Here is a 22,270-nt window from a genome sequence, read left to right as displayed (position 1 = left end):
AGTATTGAGTACTTAATACACTCTATTGTAATAGTAATAGGGAATAAGAAGTAGGATGGGAATATAGGACCAATTTTCAAAGACGCTGGAGTGCAATTTTAAAACCCACAAAAATTTCCCGTCACAATAGATAAGATGCATACATTCTGGTATATTCATACAATGATATAATTTAGAGCAATAAAAAAGTATAAACACTAGTTACCAGCTGCAAACATGGATCAATCACAAACACATAATAATGAAGGCAAGTAACCAGACCCAAAAGGTACATTCTACCTGTTTCCATTTATATGAAGCTCAAAAACAGGGAAAACAATTCTATGGTGTTAGAATAGTGATTACTTGTGGTGGTGGTGGTGGTGGTGGTGGTGGTGGTGTGTGTGTATGATACTGCCTAGGAAGGAACATGAGCAAATTTTTGGAATGTTGAAAATATCCTGATCCGGGTGGTGGTCACGTAGTAGTTTTCTAGAAGTGAAAAGTCCTTCAGCTCCCACTGAGGATTTTCATGCTTTATTGCATATATGTTACACCTTCATAATAACAATCATCATCGTCGTCACCATCACACAGCACTTTGAACTTCTGCAGTGTAGTCATATTCTAAGCCTGGCTCGCACTTCGAAAATTCCATTCTTAAACTAAATTGTTTGGAATGGAGTTAAACTCTCCTCTTTTGTTTTGGCTTTTCTTTCTATTCTCTCTTTAGAATACAATCAAAGGCTGATTTAACAAAAAATTCAGTGGGATTTGTTTTTGTTTGTTTGTTTGTTTGTTTGGCAACAGCCATTATATTCTACATAAACCCCATCCTTGGGTGATTGTCTTCATTTTCATTCTTTTGGGTTCTCAGTGCCTCAGATTGTTTTTTCCTTCAGCACACAGTGGAATGAGACACAGGTTAGGGAGGAGATGCCCTTGGGCCAAGAGAGCCCATGTCAGGCTGGTCCTTGTGCTGCCCACTTTTCAAAGCTATATGTCCCTCATTAAGGCAAACTGGACAAATGGGCCAGTGGTGATCTTTTCATTTACAAAGTACAGCATGTAAAAAGCTAGGTGGAAGCAGTGATTAATGTATCACTTTAAATCAGGACAAGAGATGCACTGCCCTTTCTCTAAAAAGAATACAATGTGATCTTTTGCAAACACAGTTGGGCCTATTAACCTGAAGGTTCTGATTATCTCCTGTCCTCCTTTCCTATAAAGCTACAATAACAAATAAGACTTTATAAAAATGTAAGGGCCTGGATGCACTGACAGTTTGCTTTGGCCTTTCTTCTGGTGAATGTTAATGTCCATAACAAGATGTTGCCCTGGAACTGATAAGCAGAACAAGCCGTTGACTACACAGAGGAGTTCTATAACTTACATTATAGAGAAAGCCCCTATAATTAGGCCTAGGTATCCTCCTCATGGCAAAATTAACTCTACCTTACCCATCTCCTTCCCTATCAATCTTTTAACCTGCCTCAGATGGGCTATTTTCTCCAGTGGGTGCTAGAAGGCTGCGGGGCTTAACTTTCTTATCAGTGGCCCACATAGTAGGATGCTTGCCTGGCATGCGAGCCCCAGCAGTAAGATGCACTGGGGTAGGCCACCATGGAGAGTATTGTGGGCTTGGAATAAAAGGAGCAGTGCTGGGAGGGTGGGGATCCAGAAGGCCCCTCCAAGGGCCTTACTTACGTCTGTCACGGCAGAGAACAGGCAATGGGACACCTGCCACAGGGTCACTGGTGTTTTTGACAGAAAAGCAGCCACAGTGAACTGAGAGAGGATCAAATGGCCATAAGTCAACAGTAGATAGGTTCATTGATTTCCTTCTTCCTCCTTCCAACTCAACATGCAGGACAACATAGACTTTGAAAAGCAGGTGGCATAAAAGTGTTTAAGGACCAGATCCTGTATCACCACCTTCTATTTCAAGGCACAACGGATCCAGCTACAGCCTGCAATGGGACAGAGAGAAGACTGGATTTAAACTGAGCCTAAAGTTGAATATTTAACATAGTCTGGGTTTTAATGCTGAAGATGATAAACTCTGCCCAAGCAGAACTGCTGCGGTGTCCTTTTACTGGGCTCACTTTTTGAACTCTTGCCTCTTCAGCCAATCTCAATGTGAGCTCTCGAAACCACTGATAAGATCATGTTCTGATTCTGCTTGACATCTTCCAATGGGTTCGTCTCACACTTGGACTGAAGCCCAAAGTCCTTTCTGTGGCCTTACATGGCCTGGCCCCCTGCTGCCTCTGTGACCCCAATTCCATTCATTCTATGCCTTGCCCTGTCAGTCTGGCCTCCTTTCTGTTTCTTGAATGTGGCAATCACATTCTCATCTCAGGGCTTTTGCTGTTCCCTCTGCTGAAAACACTCTTCCCTAGATATTCACACCTCTCTCTTCATTTAGGTCTCCACTCAATGCCACATCCTCAGGGAGACTGTCTCTGACCCCTATCTAAATTGGCAGCCCCTCCTATCTGCCTCATGAAGCTTTTGCTTTTCCTTTCCATCCTGGCTCTCAACACTACTTGATGTTATATCTTTTTAATATAATATGCTTTTTATTGTTTATCCCCTCTGATAGTATTTAGGCTTCATAGGGGAAATGATTTTGCCTCTTCTGTTGTCCTTGGTATCCTGGGCAAAGCATAGTGCCTGACACATATGAAAAGTGCCTCAGAAATAGAGGCACCTGGGTGGCCCAGTCGGCTAAGCATCTGACTCCTGATTTTGGCTCATGTCATGATCTCACAGTTGTGAAATGGAGCCCTGTGTGGGGCTCCTCACTCTGCGGGTATCTGCTTGAGATTCTCTCTCCCTCCGCCCCTCCCCACTGCATGTGCTCTGTTGGTCTCTCTAAAAATAAATACATAAATGTTTCAAAAAAAGTCTTGGGCAGCCCAGGTGGCTCAGTGGTTTAGCGCTGCCTTCAGCCCAGGATGTGATCCTGGAGACCCGGGATCGAGTCCCACGTCAGGCTCCCTGCATGGAGCCTGCTTCTCCCTCTGCCTGTCTCTCATGAATAAATAAATACAATCTTAAAAAAAAAAAAGAGCCTCAGAAATGTTTGTCAGGTGAATGACTATCTAAGATGGCATTAAAGGGAGGGAAAAGGAACTTTTACAGAATTGAGTCGAACTTAGTACTTTGAAAAAATTTTGAACATTTAATATTTATACCCCACTGAGCTAAGATTCCTTAATAAACTCACTATCAGATTGACAGCCTAACAATAAATGTTGCTACGGTTTGGTTTACCAACATGCAAAGGTAAAGATGGGCTTAATCTATAAAACTTTGAGCAAATTCTAGTGCAAAAGGGCTAGTTTTATGGAAGTTGGTATATGTGGTAGATTGGAAAAACAAACTCTATTTTGCATCCCCTTCCATAAGAAAGTGAAGTTTGTTATTTTTTTCCATGCTTTACACCCAGACATGGCTATGCAGCTTTCTTTGGTCAATCTGACATCAGCAAAAGGAAATGCTCTTGTAAATTGGGGCTTGCCCTCCCTTGCTGCTGAAAACCAGAAGCTCACCATATGAAGATGCCATACAGAAAGACAATCCTTTCATCCCAGCCATCCGATGAGGCTCCAAGCTTTACACCTCTGCAACAGCATAAGTGAACCCAGTGGAAAGCAGCAGAACTGCTCTGTTGATTCCAGCCCAAACAGCTGACTCACAGAATTGTGAGCTAATAAACGGTTGTTTTAAGCTACTACAGCTACTACATTTTGGTGTGACTTTATACAGAGGAGGCTGATACAGTATGTTTAGGTGTACATATACTAAATCAAATTCCACTATGGAAATGGTCAAGACACCCAGATGACAGCTACTAGCCCATCTGTCTATGGGTGATACGTGGGGAATATAGGAACATAAACACAGGATGTTCTGGAGTACTGGGTTTGAAACTAGCTACACTACTTATTGGTTGTGTGACCTGTGGCAAATTGCTTTGCCTTACCGAACCTTAGTTTACATAAATAAAAATAGAGAGCTGGCCTAAAATACTGCCCTAGCCTTTTTCTACTCAGCCTGCTCTGAAAACTAGCAACACCAGGATGACCTGGGAGCTAGTCAGAAAGGCACAGTCTCAAGGTCCCCCCCCCCCCCCAGGACTGCTGAATCAAAATCCCTTCTTTAAAAAGATCTCCTGAGACTTGTGTACACGTTGCAGTTTCAGAGCTGCTGGAGTACCCTGGCATTACTCAACATGACCAACATCTTCAGGACCCCTCAACAGTGAAGAGCCACCCAGCTTTTCCCTGGATCTTGCCTTCCTTTCCAATGTGGCTGGGAAACTTGGTTTAGGCTATTTTTCTTGGCTTCCACACAGGCAGGCTCAGCTAACTTAGGAGCTTGTTTAAGGAAGGGCTCAGCTAAAATTGCAGCTTAGCAATTCAGCTGGGGAGTGTTGTCAGTGGGCGCTAGGCCCCCTCCCACTTAACCGCGCCCAGCTGGGAAACTTTGGATCACGCCCCCCACCCCCTTTTAGCCCAGCCTGGAAAAGGCCAGGACGTGCCAGAGGCACGGGACTTTGGCATCCAGGACTGCTTCTGCCCATCAAGGGCCCGGACATCCCCCGGTCCGTCCTTTCCCCACACTGAACGCGCGGCCAGGCTCCCCGTCTCCTCCCGGCCGGCCGGACCGGCTTAGGCGGCTGAGCATGCCCAGTTTAGCTGCGAGCGTGGCCCCGGTCCCCAACGCGCAGGTGCCACGTCTCCGGGTTTTGGTGGCCGCCGGCCGGGAGGAGGAGGCGGAGTGGCCTGCGGGAGGAGGGAGCCCTCCCGGGAGTTCTGGAGCCGCGCGTCGAGGGTCCACACAAAGAGTGATGCCGGAGTCTCGGCGCCCCTAGCATCGCAGTGCGGGGGGACCGGGGTCGCGGGGGGCCGCTGTCGGGCAGGGGCCAGCGGGGCCGGCTGGAGCCGCGTTGCAGGGACCAAAGCCGGGCGGGGGGGGGGTGCGTCTCTGAGGTTGCACTTGGGGGAGGACTTTTTGGAACCACTTAATCTCTCGGTGGCTCAGTTTAAGCCTCGAGAAAAAAAAAAAGAAAAAGATGATAGTAGTACTTGCTTTGGAAGATTGTTCTAAGGATCACACGAATAAAAAGCGTTGAGAATAGTGCCCGAAGCCCTGTAGGCGCTTTCTGTGTTTATAAAACAAAATGTAGTCCAATAAACCTGCCCCACCCCCGCCCGCCGCCTTGGGGTCGCGGGTCTCGCCAGTCCCGAGCCCCTCGCTCTCCCCCCACCTCTCCCGCGCCGGGGCCCACGGCGGGCGGCCCGTCTCCCGGCGGACGAGGTGCCACTCCCCCTGCCCCGGGGTCGGCGCCCGCGCAGCCCCGCGCCGCCCTGCGCGCACCCGGACCCCGGACCCCGGACCCCGGACCCCAGACCCCGGGCACGTGCCGCGGCGCCAGGGCTTCGGCGGGCGGCCGGGGGGACCCCCGAGGAGCGCGCGGCCAGGCGGCTCCCCGGACGCCCCACCCCACCCCACCCCACCCCACCCCCCGCCTCCCCGCGCCGCCCGCGCCCCCGGGCCCCCCGCGCCCGCCCCCGCCCCCGCCGCGAGGTGCGCCCCGGCCCGCCCGCGCCCCCTCCCCGCCCGCGGCAGCCGGGCGGCCGGCCCTGCCCCTGCCCACCCCCAGCCCAGCCCGGGCGCGCCGCACTGGGCATGCTCCGTAGCCCGGGCAGGTTGGGGCTGCGAGGCGACAGCTCGGGCTCCGGAGCCGGGAGGCGAGCGCGGAGGGAGACTCGGGCTGGGGCGGAGGGAGCGGCCGGCCGCGGAGGGGCCGCGGGACCCGGGGCCGGGCACACGCCGAGCCCCGCGGGCGGCCGGGCGGGCGGGAGGGCGGGTTCGGCGAGCAGCGCCCGCGGAGACCCCCCGCCCTCGGCCGAGGTGAGGCTCCGCGCGGGGAGGCGGGCGGCGGGCGGCGGGCGGGGGCCGGCGGGAGGGCGGGACCGGACGCGCCGCGAGGGGGCTCGGCGGCCGGCTCGGGGTGGGGGCGCGGGGGCGGGCGCGGGCGCGGGGGCGGGGGCGGGCGCGCGGGAGCAGTAAGTGAGCCGCACCGCCAACAAGCTCTCGCTCACACACGCGCGCACACACGCGCGCGCACACACCGGGGCTCCAGGCGGCGGCGGCGTCCGCGGCCGCATCCCCGGCAGCAGCGCCCGGCAAAGTGACAGGTAGGAGAAGGCATTCCGGGTCCCGCCCGAGGATGCTCCGGCCCGGCCCGGCCCGGCCCGGCCCTGCCCTGCCCGGCCCGGCCCGGCCCGCGGGGTTCGTTTGCTCCCGGCGGGTGCGTCCCGGACGCGCGCGCACCCGGATGCCTGCCGGGGAGCGGTGCAGGTGCGGGGCGGAGGCGGGGGTCCCCGCGCCACCCCTGCCCTGGGATCGTCGCCGCCGGGTTTCCTCAGACTCTGGCCAGACGTTCCCTGCTTCTGGGTGGCAATAGCTCGGCTCGACGTGTATCTGATTATTTTGCTTGGAAATAGTTGGCGCCGTGCAGAGCATGTAAATGTGTGTGCATGTGGATCTCTTACCTCTTCTGGGGAGGTAATAGAAATGATTGACCATTTCCACCGAAAACAACACTGACAGGCCAGCACTCGATGGGGGCAGTGTTCGGGCCTCCTAAAAGCATATAAACGATGGAGATTAAAGGTCGTCTTGTTTTCAGAATTTTAAAGTTGCCTTTTCCTTAACTAATTAGACCCTGTTTATATAGTACAGTACTTCTGACTGTAGATTTTGTAGGCAGTGCTGTACAGAAGTATGGAAATCATGGAAGTCACCAATCTGCAGTTGTTTCTAAGTGCCCCTTTATCTAGAATCCTAAAACTCTCATAAACTAGCACTTTTCTAGAGAAAATACAAATGCCCATTATATTTTCAAACTTACGCTTGCATTTGAGACATAACCACCTACTCCTTTTTAACTCTTGTGAGTCTATTGTGTATAAACCCAGGTGTTTAAAATTTAATTTCGGTCACACCATTAATGTAAGGTCACTTTTTTTTTTTTTTTAAGCCGTAAATGTGACACAGGGTGAATTATAAATTAACTTACGAGCGTGTGAGGATAGCTGTTTGATAATTCTGTTAGGTTAGCAAAAAATGTCATTCAAACATAGGCAGCTCAATAATATATAAAGTTGAATTGAGTTTCCTCTTTAAAGGAAAATCAGAGTCACAAAGTAAACATGACCAGGAAAAGCAACTGGTGACTTCACCTGGGCCATCTATGAGGGGGGTAAGAAAGTGTCTAAGGAACTGTGTCCTCAGGAAAAACTGTGTGTGTTTGTGTGTGTGTGAAATTTTTTCTCCTGTTAGTTTTTTTCAGGACTCTTGGTTTCAAAAATATGTGGTTGAACTGAGAACCTGATGTGTACTCTTCAGACTTCAGTGCCCTAAGTAATAGAGCAGAAGCACAGAAATCAAGCTGGGTAGGGGTGTGTAGTTTAATCTGCCATTATCTGTGTTATGTAATCTAGAATGCTGTTTTTCATAGGACAGTCTTGCATAGTTCTCCGCTGGTGTTTTAGTATATTATGTCATTGTCCTTTTGAACTGTAGAAGTTTAATAAATGATTGCCATCTTGGGAGAACACCTGTTTTCATAGAAATTCATTTCATAAGTGGAAGAGCATTTTTTTATTGGCATTTTTATTCCATGAGACTTTTGCTGTCACAGCCGGTAACCCTTTGCATGTGACATATTAATAGCATAGTTAAAGGTACCCTCTAGTAGGTTACCAATTACACAGCCCTCCAAATGTTATTACCCAACCATCTGAATTTCGTTTTGATTTAGCGTTGATGATATCACCACCCAGATTTGAATTAATGGCTGTTGAAATGCTATTCTACAAGTAACTGTCAAAACAGAATTTCTAAGACTCCATTTGATCACTGGATACACATTTCTATCTGTCGGAATAGTGCTACCTTTATTTTACAAATGCACACCCACACAGAAGAGCTTTGTTCTCAAATACTGTCTTCTGAGTTTTATATTTGTGCGCCTGAAAATGTGAATGATATTAAACTACTTCTGTGCTCCAGAATCTTGAGGGTAGTGTATTTTTGTCTATGAGGTAGCGAACTATGGAAGTTTAAAAAGTGGTAAGGATTACCAAAAAGCTTTTGCAGAAATGGACTTTAAAAATCTCTATCACTTTGAGCGATTTCATCTCCAGCAGAGACCTAGCAAGTGCCTTTCGCCCTATTTTATCTTTCCCAAGAATATAGCCAACTGTCTTTGCCCTAATGTACACTGATTTTTGACATCAGTTTATTAAGAATTGATATGTGTTTGCCTAGCAATCCCTAACCACCCTGGAAGTTAAAATTGAGGTAAAATGTTTATTAAGAATTGATATGTGTTTGCCTAGCAATCCCTAACCCACCCTGGAAGTTAAAATTGAGGTAAAATTGACTTTCAGTGCTGCTGTGTTATTCTCCTTGAACCGATCAAATTGGCATGGTAATTTGCGAACGGATGTGCTAGAAGTGAGGCCAGCTTCTGGATTTTCTGTTGCATTCCCATCCTCAAAATTTCAGATGTAGCCAGCACTCCCAAATATCACCATTAACAAGTAACTTTTGTGGATTATCTTTAAAAATATGCTGTTAATTAGCTGCTGAGTTTATTGATTTTTAAAATTTTAAAAACTTACATTGAGAAAAATCTTACCTCTTTGTGTCACAGCACTTATATAGTCATAGGAAAGAAAGATGATGTATTTATCCTATTCTCCACAAATGCCCTAGTGAACTCCAATATTTTCGGGGAAGTAAAAATATTCTTTGAAATTTAAATTTACATAGCAGATTGTGGCTAGATTATCATCATTTGTAAAGACCACTTGTAAGGATGAAACAGCGTGTTTATTAGCACTCATGACCCAGGTTTTTATTAAACTGGCTATCACAGTAAGTCTTGTAAAACCAAGAACTTCTGCGTTTTTATATGCAGAATGAGGTCAAGGACTAATGGAAACGCTTAATGATCACGCTTGGTATTTCATGTCCAGACTGAAGTTTCTAAAATAGGTGCTTTTCACCTCGTAATGTGAACTTGTAGGCCATATAAATGTCTGCCAAAAAGATTCATCCACCTATCGAGAAATAGATACAGCTTTTCATTGCTTATGGTGGGCAGCAGCGACTTCCTGTAGTTTTGTTGGTGGTGTTCAGATGTTCACTGTGTTTTCAAGGACACTGCTTAGTTCTCAGTACTGTCCATTCTGTATTTTTCGACTCCCCTGCAATCGTCAGGAAATCTAATAACCTTCGTAGGTCTTTCCTCCATTCCTTAGTATTTGTTTTTCTGTGTTATAGCTTCTCTTTTGATAAAGCCTTCCCCCTTAAAGCAGAAATACTTCTTCAAGGTGTAGTATTGTTTATCTCGTTATACCTTAATATGACATGAAGGTCTAGCACATTCAGAGGCTGTGATTCTTTACCTAACCAAATATAAAAATGGGTGGTTTCCTTCACCCCAGTGGAAATATAGTTGAGTGATAATGCATCACTGAGTAGATGAGTGAGAAGTCTCTATTGCCCTCATCAGAATTCAGCCTGCTTAAAAAAAAAAAAAAAAAATCACCTCTAGTCACTTTTATCCTCAAGGCCAATTTCTCTCAATTGCAGCAACTTTGCAAATCCCACTTTGTAAAAGTTTGGCTGGAAGCTCATGCCTTTGGGTGCTTTTCATATGCTTAAGGTGTAACCCAAGTTCATAGACGAGGTGAAGGCACTAAAGCCCTACCTTCCAGATCTCTGCTGGAAGATCCAACTGTGCAAGAGGATGAATGGTCAGCAGTTTCTGTTTTTCTCTGCATGAACTCCATCTACTTTTTCTTTCCTTTTCTTTGAGGAATCAAAATAGTTGAAAGGGACAGAAATCAGAAGAAAGTTCTTCTCCAAACCCCTCCCTAGCCTACTACCTATAAAACCTTCCTTGAGAAGGTCACATACAACTTGACTGCTATCCTCTTGACTGGGAGTCTCCTTCATAGCTCTTCTCCTGTGATCCTTCGGCTTGCCAAGGGTTGGGAAATTCTACCCGTAGCTACCATGCTACCCTGAGGCCAGGCAAGTCATTGCTTTAAGATACATTGCCCTTAAGGCATTCTTTTCCTCCGGAGCAGTTAAAGGGTGTTTTTGGCTCCCAGACAGGACTGAAGTAGCTGTTTTTTTAGAACAAAAGGAAGAAAGTAACTTGAAGTCATTAATTATAAGCAACTCATCCAGAGAGCAGAGACTACGGACTGTTAGATTTATACTTGACATCTCATGCTCTCCTCCAGACCAAGAGTTCTTCATCTCAGGTCCACCCTGTAATGGTCTGAGGATGGAATTTGGTGGGTCCATGAATATAGCAGGCAAATGAATCATGTCTTTATTTGCATTTACTTCCAAATGACAATTAAGCTAAGTATTGTCACTCTGGATCTTAGCGTTTAATGGGTTGAAAAAGAAGCACGTGCATTATTAGGGTATGCCCAGTTTTTTAAAAAAATATTTTGATAAATATATTACAATATAATTGGTTTCATTTGCACTTAATTTTATGCATTTAAAAATATTATGCTCATAAGGGTCTATATGATTCACCAGACTTGGCACGGGTGAGGTCTTGACCCACTGAAGGTAAAGAACAGCTGCTCTAGAAACACTTTGTCTTAGAGGCAGCTAGGGGTTAAGTGGGGGTTGGCACTGTGGGTTTGCTTTCGGCCATATAAAGTTGCTAAGACCCTCAGGTGGTGGAGTCAGGCAGACCTGAGTTCAAATCTCAATTATGTCACATATTAACTGTATGATCCTGCGTATCTACTCATTTGCCATCTGTAAAACAAGGAGAATAACTCCATAGGGCAAGAGTGCACAGCACTGTACTGTGCTGGATGCTGGATATTGTGTTACTGTTGCTGTTGATACAACTGCTATTGGTCCTTCTCCTAATAGTGCTAGTATTATTGCTCACCCTCTCCTTCTCTGTAGAGGCAGATGCCATTGACTTACCCCCATAGGCTGAATCAGTTCCTGTAAAATTTGTAACAAGGGGTGCCTGGGTGGCCCAGTCAGTTAAATATCTGCCTTTGGCTCAGGTCATGATCTCAGAGTCCTGAGATCAAGCCCCACACCAAGCTCCCTGCTCAGCAGGGACTCTGCCTCTCCCTGTTCCTCACCCCCCCCCCCCGCCCACAGCTCATGTGTACAATGTCTCCCTCTCTCTGAAATAAAATCTTAAAAAACACCCCAGAATTTATAACAAGGAATATTTGCACTGCCCTCCTGCAAGTATAGAAAGTTCTGGTCACCTTTTTGTGCTGCTGTGAAGTTCCAGATCTTCCTCTGGACTTGCCTAACCCTGTGACTGCATTTGGACAGGAGGACCTAACATTAACTCAGCCTTATCTGCCTCCGATTCTGTGACTGCGGGGCTGCAGACTCAGTGAGCCAGATGCTTTCCCCAGGGCATCTGTGTCTCCCGCCAGGCTTTTAAAAAAGACCACAGTAAGCCATTTAGGCCTGGAAGGAGAGAGGCATCCACTAGAATCATTTGGAGATCTCTGATGTTTAGGAGGCTTGGTGGCTCCTGTTTTCCCATGGGGGCTTCAGTGGCTGCACTTCACATAGTAACAGCAATAGCAGTAACAGAACAACAGACATTTGTCAAGCAATGGAAGTGTGCCATGTCATTGAATCCTTTCTCTGGTGGTTACTAATAAATAGTCTATTTTACATTTGGGGAAACTGGGGCTTAGAAAGGTGAAGTTAAATTTAGAGGAGGGATGCAAACCCAGGTAGATGGACGCCAGAATGCCAACTTCTAACCACTACTCTGTGTCACCTGCCAGTGAGGTACATACTCCTGAAAGATTTGTCGCAATAAGTTTCGTGACCGTTATTTTAAGTGACTGGGCTGACTAGAACAGAGAAGGTTCTGGCAATCCTGCTGTGAAAGTGTAATTGAAATAGGAAGTTGAGCATCAAGCCACGTGTCCTCATCTAATCTTACATGCTTTTGTCTCCGCAGGTGCATGGGCCACAAATCAGAAAGGGAGATTACTAAATGCTACTCTGGGGTAGCCTAAAAAGGAATTTTAGTGTTCTGCAGGGCCAGCTTTTACCTGGTGAAGTGCCTCATGGTTTCCCTCAGGGTGTGGCACATTCTGACTTTTCTGAGTGCCAGGTAAGCAAAGTGCGCTGCCCAGGTGTTAGATCTTTGGAAGTTTGGGGGTTGGGGGCGTGGTTATAGGGACCCATCATTTCTGCCAGGCAGGCATCGGGCACAGAGTCGCCAGTGCATCTACCATTTTAAGAGAAGCATAAAAATCCAGATTTATTTTTTATTTTATTTTATTTTTTAAAGGTTTCATTTTTTTTATTAGAGAGAGTGAAAGAGACAGAGCACGAGTTGGGGGGGTGGGGTAGAGGGAGATGGAGAAGCAGTCTCTCCACTGAGCAAGGAAGCCTGATACGGGGCTTGATCCCAGGATCTGAGATCATGACTTGAGCCGAAGGCAGAGGCCGAACCGACTGAGTCACCCAGGGGCCCCTTGAGATTTATTTTTAAGTGTGAGACCTCACTTGAAAATGCTTTAGAAATAAATTAAAATTAAAACAAACACGTCAGCCTACAGGGTGGCCAAACAAAACCTGTGGAATGAATTCAGCCCATCAGCTCCCATTTTGAGCCTTTTGTCAATTGTGCTTGGAAACACTGTGTACTAGAAATTGTGTACTAGACGTGTACTAGAAATTGCCAGAACTGTAGTTTCATCTTGATGTAAGCATGGCATCTTTTTTGTTCAGGCATTTTTTTTTCCCGTTAAATTTCTTTTTTTTTTTTTTTTTTTAAATGACATGAACATGTCATATCATTTTTTTTTTATTTTTTTTAATTTTTTTATTTTTTTAATTTTTATTTATTTATGATAGTCACAGAGAGAGAGAGAGAGGCGCAGAGACACAGGCAGAGGGAGAAGCAGGCTCCATGCACCAGGAGCCCGATGTGGGATTCGATCCCGGGTCTCCAGGATCGCGCCCTGGGCCAAAGGCAGGCGCCAAACCGCTGCGCCACCCCGGGATCCCTCCCGTTAAATTTCTTACAAAGGCTGCTGTGGTCATTTATTTCCAGTGGACACAGATTTGAGATTCTGAATTTCTGCCTGTTTTTCTTCTGGCTCGTTTTTCTAAGATGTTAGCAAACATACAAAGTTGAGGGGGCAAGATGTTTTCTCTCGTATTTCATGGTGCTCTTTTAAATAAGAACATCTCAGTATGGAGAAATGGATGACTTTGTGGGGACATGCGGGTTCTTTTGTGTATATTACTGTCTTGGACTCTAACCAGTCCCAAAATATTCTCCCTGCTATTTGGTAGTTGCCATATTTATCCTGTACATGCAGAATGTAGATCTGTTTCTGTAGGTTAGTGTTTCAAGGTGCAATCTACTTAACAGCCCTCATTTTCCTTTTGGTTCTTAAATGAGTGATCACAAGCAATCAAATGAGACTGAAGTCCCTTCGAGGTGGGTTTCTCTCATATCTGCTAATGCACTGTCATTGGACAAATCACCAAACCGCCTCTAGAATTTATTTATTTATTTATTTGTTTGTTTGTTTGCTTATTTTTCTTTTTTTTTTTTTAAAGATTTTATTTACTTATTTGAGAGAGAATGAGCGAGAGAGAACATGAGCAGGGGCGAGGGGCAGAGGGAGAAGACTCCCCACTGAGCGTGGGACCCCAAGAATTCGGGGCTCCATTCCTGGACCCTGGGAACATGACCTGTGCCGATGGCAGATGCTTAACTGACTGAACCACCAGGCACCCTCCCCTCTGGAATTTCTGTTAATTTTTTGTTTTCATTTGCTTTTAAAATGATGTATGTGATACATGAATATGTTCCAATCCAAATGATAATGCAGAAATACAGAAACAAAATGTAAAATACTCTTACCCACCTGTGCCCATCCCCAAATATCACAATTGGAAATAGCTTAGAGTGCCTCTCTCCCATTTTTGTGCATTTATATGTGTAATTACATATACATGTCTTTTTCTTACTATATAAACAATATTTATTTTGCATACATTTTTCTGTGATTTGCTTTTGTTTACTTAAGGTATGTCTTTGAGCTGTTTCTATGTCCAGTGTGCTGGTAATCTATTTCTTTTAACATTATAGAAACTTTGGTCCTATGAGTACTGTATTTTATTTAACCATTCACCTGTTTTCACGGTTACACAATGAAGGATTTGAGATCTTTTTACATAGGTCTTTGTATACATGTGGGAGATTGTCTTGTAGCTAAATTCCTAGAAATAGAAATAATTGGTCAAAAGGGTATGCACATTTTCCATTTTGAGAGAGCACTGCCAAATTGACTTTAAGAAAGGCCTCCAAGGAATTTCTATCTCGTGGAACCTTAAATTATGAACATATTCTATAATTGAAGCATGCCCCACATTGTTACACTGTTTCATTAATTCAGTTGGATTTCAGTTATATACAGTGCACCAGGAAATGATTGAGAAATAGTCTATGTCCTTAAATTTCTTGAAGATACAATACTTCATCAAAAGGAATTTCTCAATTAAGAGATGAGTTTAAAAACTCTTTAGTAAAAAGATACCTTGCAGACTCAGAATGGAAAATCTGTATTCTGATCAGTTTGGATAGCTCTGGAATTTTAGATTTCTCACAGCAGGAACATGTCATAAACACCCTTGAATGTATGGTCAAAGAAGTGAGGGACTGCACAGCTAACTGAGGTTGATTTTGACCTGGGAAAATCAAGTTAATTTCATTGCTAAAAATTCTGTCCAGGTGTACTTATAGCTGTCAATTTTTAAGTACTTACTTAAGAATCTCATTTACTTTCTACTTAGAGAATTATAAGGTTCATAGATAATGTTATTTTGTTTAGTTTATTATTTATTAGATACCAGAAGGTAATTTTCATAATATTTATAAATAATATATAGACAGAGGGCTATATACATTAGAAATTCCTCTTTATTTTCATTTTGAGAGATACTGGGAAAAATACAGAAATCTAGGTCACCAATTCTTAACTTTTTCCAGAAGTCACAACCTAAGTAAATGTAGTTGTTACCTATAATATGAAGTGAATTGTTAATACTTTCAGAATTTTGTGCCATCCCTTGAAAGATTGGGGATCACCTTAAAGTATCACTGTATCAGGTTTAATAATCTTGATGTGGGTAAAGGGCAGGCAAATGTTTCTGTTTTCAAAGATGAATCTGGTTCTTTCATGTTTCTCCAGATACCCAGTTTTAAGAAGAATTCTGGTTAGGTTTGGCAGTGACATTCAGATTCTGATTGTATGCCTTCTGCATGTTTATTTTTACAGCATGCTGAATTGTAGAAATATGGTAGGATTCAGTTATATTTCTTTGGCATCAAAACCTTGCTATTCAAGAAAGTGTGTACTAGGTTTTTGCTTGTGGAAATGTTACAACGATTTACAGTTTACAGACCATTTCCTTTGATAGTGTCTGCAAGAGCCACAGCAGAGGGCCTCACCCTTTAACCCCACGTCATTCAGGGCCTGCCAAGCAACAGATGGCGTGTGTAAACTGAGTCCTCTAAGGAAGGTTTAATAAAGGGACCCTTTGGAAGGTTTGGGCAGGTGTAGGTAACACAACCAGGTCGGTGCTGCAAGACCTAGCAGTAATAAGGAGCTGTTCTTGCTCTGAGTGGAGGAGCAGGAAGGGCTGCTGGCCAGAGCTGTGTCCTTTTGTAAGGGAGGCACAGTCCATCTGTAATGTGCCTGCAGGAAGACAGTAGGGGAATAAATATGCTTCCCTCACTCTTCCCTTGCCTCCCAAACTTCTGGCCAGTGTCTTCCATTAGCTGAATCCAGACAGAATCCAAAGGGCATAGGAGGGGATGGGAGGCTGGAGAGGTTGGCAGATGGGTCTGGGGAGGCAAATGGCAGACTCTACCCACCTGCCATCCAGAGAGGTGTCAGAGGTCAAGCCAGGGTGGAAAGTCTGGTTTGGGGGGACAAAGAAGAGAAAACAGTTACAGTAATTAAATTTACGTTGAAGGCGGGAATGTTCTACAATACCACATGGCTGGTATCAGTAAGATTTGTGGGCTTTAGGGAAACTTATTTTTTTAATTGTTGGTTCATTTTGTGTTTCTTGGGATATACATAGAACAGGAAACTTGATGTGTTTATCTGAAGATTTAAGAGTATAAGCTCTAGACAGCTGAGACAGAGGGATTCATAAAGTCTGTCAATATGGAGCTGGATATCTAAGATACAATTCCTTTGCTTTTAATATTTTATGAAAATATTTTATTTAAAATGTCAGGTACCCAAGGGAAGAGACTAGGAGGAAATTAAGGTGATTAGCAGTGATTTTCCTTCAAAGGAGTCAATTTTACGGAATCATTAGCATTCCTGAATGGAAATGAACAAGCTTTATTTTCCCATTTGTTCAACATGGCAGTAAGACTCTGAGATTTTGGGCTCATTTATTTTCTCATTTTTGTGGCCCTGTTGTTTGAAAAGATGAAAAGACTGCTCTGTTCGGCTTGTGTATTTGTTCTGAATGAACAAGCAGTGAAACTTGATTAGAATCATAAAATCATACTGCTGAAAGGAATATCAGTGTTCATTTCTTCTTACCTCTAAATATTACAGTCTAAGAAACTAAGATATTAGTGATTGCTGCTGCACAAATTCCTTGAGTTGGTGAATCTGGGGAAGTTGCATCGCTTTGTCCACTGGAAGGAATTGCACTAAACTAGTTCATTTTTGCTGTTACCTTACAGGCTCCTGATGTCCCTGTTTGCAAGGGCCTGCTTGTCCATCCTATAGAATTTTCATATATTAGAGGCAGAGCTTCCTAAACATCTGGTCCACCACCCAGCCCATAAAGTGGTATTCTCTGGGGGTCTCTACTTTGCCCTTGACTCATCTCACTCTGTTTGCTTTCTGTACAAGATAACTCATCCACTTCTATCATATTTACAACCTATTTCCTGATAACTCCAATATCCCTGACCTCTTGTCTGAGATCCACTTATATCCTGTTGTCTGCTGGATAGCCTACGGTTCAAGTCCTGTGGATTCTTTCAAATCTATGTATCCAAATGAGAAGTCCTCAGCTTTACTCCAAATCAGTGCCCCACCCTGGGTTCTAAATCTTCATTAAACACAACACTGATCTGTTTAGCCCAGGAATGTCTTGCATTTCTGTCTATTCCTCTCTATTCCTCTCTATTCCTGTAGCCACTGCCTAAGATTTGTTCTCAATACTCTGGGCCTTGATTGTTCCTGTGATGTTTCAGTCAACTTCCCTGTTCTCTCATACATCCCTCATTCACGTGTTCTACTGGCTATTCATTTTTTTTTTTTTTTTTCCTTACTGGCTATTCAATGAGTATCAGGTACTCTTTTTTTTTTTTTTTTTTCAGGTACTCTTAACAGCGAGTGAGTTGCAGCTCTTGCCCTCAGTGGTTTACAGTTTACTGGAAGAGATAGATAAATGGCTACTTTATCTTTTTAAATATTTTATTTATTTGAGAGAGAGCGAGAGTGAAAGAGATCACAGAGGGAAGAGGGAGAAGTGGACTCACCACTGAGCAGGGACCCCAATGTGGGGCTTGATCTCAGGACCCTGAGATGATGACCTTGAGCCCAAGGTAGAGGCTTAAGTGACTGAGTCACCCAGGTGCCCCTACACAGCTACTCTATAAATTAACTTCTTAGGGCACCTGGTGATTCTTGGTTTCAGCTCTGGTCATGATCTTAGGGTCATGGGCTTGAGCTTCAAATTTGGCTCAGTGCTCGAGTCTGCTTGTGATTCTCTCTCCCTCTGCCCCTCCCCCTGTTAGCCCCCACACTTTCTTTATCTAAATAAATAAAATCTTTAAAAAAATTTACGTTCTGCCGCTTTATTCCATTCTCCTTACTCAGCTAAAGTAATTTGCACAAAATAGATCTTTTTATAGTGTTACCTCTAAAATGCTTCAACAGCTCCCTATTGCTTTCAGGACTTAATTCTGTTTCCTTAATTTGCCAGATACAAGCCATTCCATGGCCGGACCTCAACAGTGAAGTTTTAATGCTTTTATTTACGTCACCTATTCTAAGCTATATTAAAGTTCCAAGAACATAAGGTCCGTGGCTACTGTGCCTTTGCTGACTTTGCACCCAACCTCCTTCTGCAACTGGCTGAATCCTCCAGGCCTTGACATATCTCCCACAGCTGTCATCTTCCCTGCAAAACCTGCGTAGGTTTCAGCCCCAGGTTGGATGCTCCACGTAGGTCCTCCTGTTGCATGGTTTGCAAATTTGAGCCACAGCAGGACTTCCTTAGGGAAGGGAAGACTCTGATGCACATGAGAAGACTAAATCAATGTCTCTTAAATGATTGAACAACTAAATGCCATGATCGCAGAGTCTGCAGATTGGGCAAATTAGGGAAGCAATCTGATGACTAAGCAGAAGAAGTGCCATGTTAAATAAATTGAAACCATCTGCAGACTTACTATGGAGGGAAAAAGTATTCCGTGATTATTTACTCTGGCCTCTGAGAAGTAGCGCAGTGATCAATTTGGAAAGATGATCAGTAATTTGAAAACTCTGTGTTCATTAATTCTGTTAACAGAAGTTCTGATACTAATTAATAGTATACCAGAAGCAAAGGAGACATTTCCCTGAAGGTGGTTTATCATTTATTCCTGCTTTCCTGCTGGGCACGCTCTCACATTGTTTTTTTTTTACGAGTTAGATTTTAATCAAGTTATGCTTATTTTTCTTACAGTGTGTTAGATCTCCGAATCAGAGCAGCTTTTTCGTTTCTTTTTTTCTTTTTGTTTCAAACTTGGCTTGAAATTCACAGGAAAAAAGCATTTATTTAATCAGATTGTTTTTATTAAGTGGGACTCTTGGTAATCTAAAATGCTTTGTATTTATTTTTTTGTAGCATTTTACTTTCAGAATGGCTTGTGAATATATCTCTGTGCGAGAGAGAGAGGGAGAGAGAGAGGAGAGCTATTAATTAATTGAAGGAAAATATTCTGCTGAATATTGTTTTTAAGAGAGCATCTTTTGGAGTTCCCAAGTCAGGAGGGAGCATTTTATTCATGATGTTGGTTTGAATCACATGAAAATAGCGGCTCTGATGGTCTTAACCATGCTACCCTCCCCACTAAGCTTGGGGTGTCAGTTGTGTCTTCTTTATAATTGGCATCTTTTTGATTTAGCAAATTTCCTTTAGCTTTGTGTTGAAAAAGTGCTGGCTAAGTGTGCTAATTATTAGATATATCCTCGTTCAAATTTGAATGGGGACAGTGTTTAGAAGGATTGCTGTATAGTTATTGCAGCTGCCGAGAGGAGATTTCATAATAGCACTTTGCAAATACAGAGAGGGAATATTCCCTTTTATTTAGCCTTTTTGGACCTGTGGGGCCCTCTGAAAACCTTAAGGCTGGCCTCATTCTGTCTATTTTTTATTCCCTTTGAAAGAATTTCAAAGTAACTAGTTAAAAGTTGCTCTCCCATCTGCCATAAGTAACATACAGAGATTTCTTGGTAGCTACTGGAGGGAAAGGAGGAAATTTGAAAGCACAGATGATCTGGGTATTAATACCACTCCTGAAAATGACTGAGCTTGAAGCAAGCTCTCCTGTACCCTTCTGTCACATGGTCATTTTCATTTTCTCACCTTGAACCAATAGATGTGGCGGGCCACTGGGATTTGCATTAAGATTGATAACCGGGAAGAATCCACTCCTCAATTAAGAGCAACAAATGCCGCTTAAAAACCTTCTGCAAAGGTTGCACTTTTTACCGAGCCTGGTTCTCTCTTGGCTTTGTTGGAGAGGTCGAAGGCATACACTACCTGAAAGGTATACCTCACTGCTCAATAGGGACTGTGATTTCAAGAAAAATTCCTGGAAGCGGCCATTTGATTGCAGGAGGGCTATGATGCAAGGAACAGAGTGCTAGTGAATCAGTGCTTCCTACCCTCACGTAAGGTGCACAACCGTCAGAAAGTAGCACGCCCCCTCCCCTGCCCCTTCCACACACACACGGACTGTAAGGTCTCAGGCCCTGCCATGGACCAGGATAGGTCAGAAGGCACCGTGTAAAGAAATGGAATCAGTTCTTTGATAGTTTTGACTCATTACAGGGTGGCTTTGTGATACTCAGAATATTGTGATATCCCAGGACATTTAAGACCAGGCCGCAAATCCAACGTCCTTTAGGCTTAGACAGTGTGCCTGGGCCTACAAATGTATGCAACCCTATTTAATTCTCTCAGTGATTCTGCAGGTTAGGTGTAATTACCACCTTTGAGAACTGAGTGATTAAAGTATTTACTCAAGGTCATGTGGTTGATCAGTGGTACAGACAGGCTTCCAACTAAAGGCGACCTGCATCCGTACGGCTACATCTCTGGTCAGCAAGCTGTGTTCTCCTCCCCTCCTGTCTGATGGAACTGATTCTGGTTCAGGGTAGCCATGGGTCCATTTAAACATACTCCCCTCTTTGGCTTCCTCTGCAGCCAGAACTGCTTACCCAGTTCTGGCCAGCAGGGTATGGGCATACACCTTTGGATAGGCTTTTCCTTCCTGATTTCTTCCTTTCCTTCCTGGAATCTGGACGTGATGCTTAGACTTGCAGATGCCATCTTGTGGTTGTGGCAGTGAGAGCACACACCAAGGGTGGCAGAACGGGGAGTAGAAGGCACCTAGTTTCTTGATGACTTATTTGAATGGCTTTACCAGTCCTAATCAACTTACCTATGAGTTTCTTGTTAACTGAGAAGAATATGGATTAAATCGCTTTGATGGGTGTTATAGACTGAATTGTGTCCCTCCAGAATTCATATATTAAAGCCCTAACACCCACTTACATCACGTGACTATATTTGGAGATAAGGCCTTTAAAGAGAGAAGTTTAAAATGAGGCTATTCGGTTGGCACTTAGTCCAGTCTGACCAGGGTCCATATAGGAAGGAGGCTATCAGGATGTAAGAGAGAAACCAGGGATGTGTGTGTACAGAAGAAAGGCCATGTGAGGACACAATGAGAGGTGGATATTTTCATGCCAAGGAGACTTTACAGAAAACAGCCCCATCAGCACCTTGATCTTGACTCTTAGCCTCCAGAACTAGGAGAAAAAACATCTGTTTAAACCACCCTGCCTGGGTATTTTGTATGGCAACCCTAGCCAACTAGTATGGTGGGGTTTCTTTTACGTGCAGCTGAAAGCAGTCCGAGTGACCAAGGAACCAAAACAAATATGAGTTTAACAAAATAAGTTTAATGATTGATTAGTTCTACTGTTTCCCTTTTTTATGAATGCTGTCCCTATAGCACTTTGTGACACTATGCTTTGTTACTTGAACTTCCACTGTCCTGTCCCCCCCCCATAGATGCTCATGTATGCATACACACACATGTGCACAAGCGTGCATACATACATACGCACACATGCATACGGGCACACACACCCTGAGCTCCCTTAGGCGAGATTGCCAATTTCGGTTTCCTCCTTCATAGCACAATATTTGCACTTTATAGTTGTTTGTAGAATAAATTATAGAAAAGAAAGTATGGCTTGCCCTTGAACAAGAAGGGGGCGGTTGGAAGTACCAACTGCCTGAGCAGTGGAGAATTTGCATATAATTTTGGCTTCTGGGAACCTTTACTAATAGCCTATTTTGTTGACCAGGAGCCTTACTGATAACACTGATAGTTGATTGACATATTTTGTATATGAATTATATACTGTATGCTTACAATAAAGAAAGCTAGAGAAAAGAACATGTTATTAAGGAAATCATAAGTAAGAGAAAATACATTTATAGTCCTATATCATATCTATTGAAAAAAATCCACGGATCAGTGGACCTGCGCAGTTCAAACCTCTGTTGTTCAAGGGTCAACTGTACTTGGAAATATTTAGGAAAACAGAATGGTTAGATTAGAATGATGACTCAAAAAATGTGTGCTCTTTTATCATTGCAAAATAATAATTTTGGTATTTGAACGTGTATTTCCTAATTTCACAGGGTGATTTTGTATCAGGTTGGTTTAGTTTACGGGGGCTTTGTTATCCTTGGACTTTCACGTCTACTTGTTCATAAGCAGGGATTTAGATAAACCATATATTGCCTCTAGTCTGTTCCTTTTCTTTTCTTTCCTTTTCTTTTCTTTTCTTTTCTTTTCTTTTCTTTTCTTTCTTTTCTTTTCTTTTCT

At 43.9% G+C, this 22,270-nt stretch overlaps 1 protein-coding gene across 5 annotated transcripts in view; it reads left to right on the top strand.

Annotated features, from left to right (window-relative positions):
* The first annotated feature begins 5,809 nt into the window (after positions 1-5,809).
* The window catches only part of PLCB4 (phospholipase C beta 4), a 418,936-nt gene continuing 402,475 nt past the window's right edge, over positions 5,810-22,270 (top strand). For 2 of the 5 annotated variants that reach the window (XM_077872230.1, XM_077872235.1), the window contains exon 1: positions 6,049-6,191. The gene's annotated coding sequence lies outside the window, so the exon portion shown is untranslated. Of the gene's footprint in view, positions 5,905-6,048; positions 6,192-12,052; positions 12,209-22,270 lie in introns of those variants that run through there. The other 3 variants (XM_077872232.1, XM_077872231.1, XM_077872236.1) reach the window with 3 other exon arrangements.

Source organism: Canis aureus, chromosome 26 (genome assembly GCF_053574225.1).
Source record: "Canis aureus isolate CA01 chromosome 26, VMU_Caureus_v.1.0, whole genome shotgun sequence".
Lineage (NCBI taxonomy): Eukaryota > Metazoa > Chordata > Mammalia > Carnivora > Canidae > Canis > Canis aureus.
Note: the sequence above shows the minus strand (reverse complement) of the source record. Positions and strands in the feature narration are given on the sequence as shown.